At 37.7% G+C, this 803-nt stretch overlaps 1 pseudogene; it reads right to left on the bottom strand.

The window, feature by feature from the left end:
* Positions 1-431: 431 nt before the first annotated feature.
* LOC128248778 (5S ribosomal RNA) lies at positions 432-550 on the bottom strand (annotated as a pseudogene).
* Between the last annotated feature and the right edge of the window lie 253 nt (positions 551-803).

The following is an 803-nucleotide window of genomic DNA, read 5'->3' as shown; positions in this document are numbered from 1 at the left end:
ATACGTATACATATACATATGCATATATACATATGCATATATATATTTACCTATATACATACATATATGTACATATATACAGATATATACATACATATATATTACATATTTATATATATAGACAGACACACATGTATACACACACACACACACGCGCACACACATACACACACATATATATATATATATATATCTTTTACTCTTTTACTCTTTTACTTATTTCAGTCATTTTGACGGCGGCCATGCTGGAGCACCGCCTTTAGTCGATCAAATTGACCCCAGGACTTATTCTTTGTAAGCCTAATACTTATTCTATCGGGTACTTTTTGCCGAACCGCTAAGTTATGTGGACGTAAACACACCAGCATCGGTTGTCAAGTGATGGTGGTGGCGGTGGGGGGGACAAATACAGACACACAAACACAGACAAATGCTTACAGCACCTAGGTTTCCCAAGCGGTCACCCATTTAAGTACTAACTAGGCTCGATGTTGCTTAACTTCGGTGATTAGATGAGAACCGGTGCTTTCAACGTGAAATGTATTTAACTTTATAAATAGCATCCAGCTACCAGTACATTTTCTTCTTTCTTCTGTCTCATTTCTCCTCTTTGTTTTGAATTAAAACTTTACTTGATGTACGTTCGGCTCGGTTCGAACCAGCAATATACTGTCTGCATCCTTAAGCTTCTAAGCAATTTACTCATTTCAATAAGAAAAAAGAGCCGACATATTCTCAGTGCCAATGCAAATGAAACCGGCTCTACCTCCCACCATGACCACTGCTCCGATATACAAAGCCCA

Source organism: Octopus bimaculoides, chromosome 9, assembly GCF_001194135.2.
Source record: "Octopus bimaculoides isolate UCB-OBI-ISO-001 chromosome 9, ASM119413v2, whole genome shotgun sequence".
Taxonomy (NCBI): Eukaryota; Metazoa; Mollusca; class Cephalopoda; order Octopoda; family Octopodidae; genus Octopus; species Octopus bimaculoides.
The sequence above is the reverse complement of the archived record's forward strand: the minus strand, read 5'-3'. Positions and strand labels throughout refer to the sequence as shown.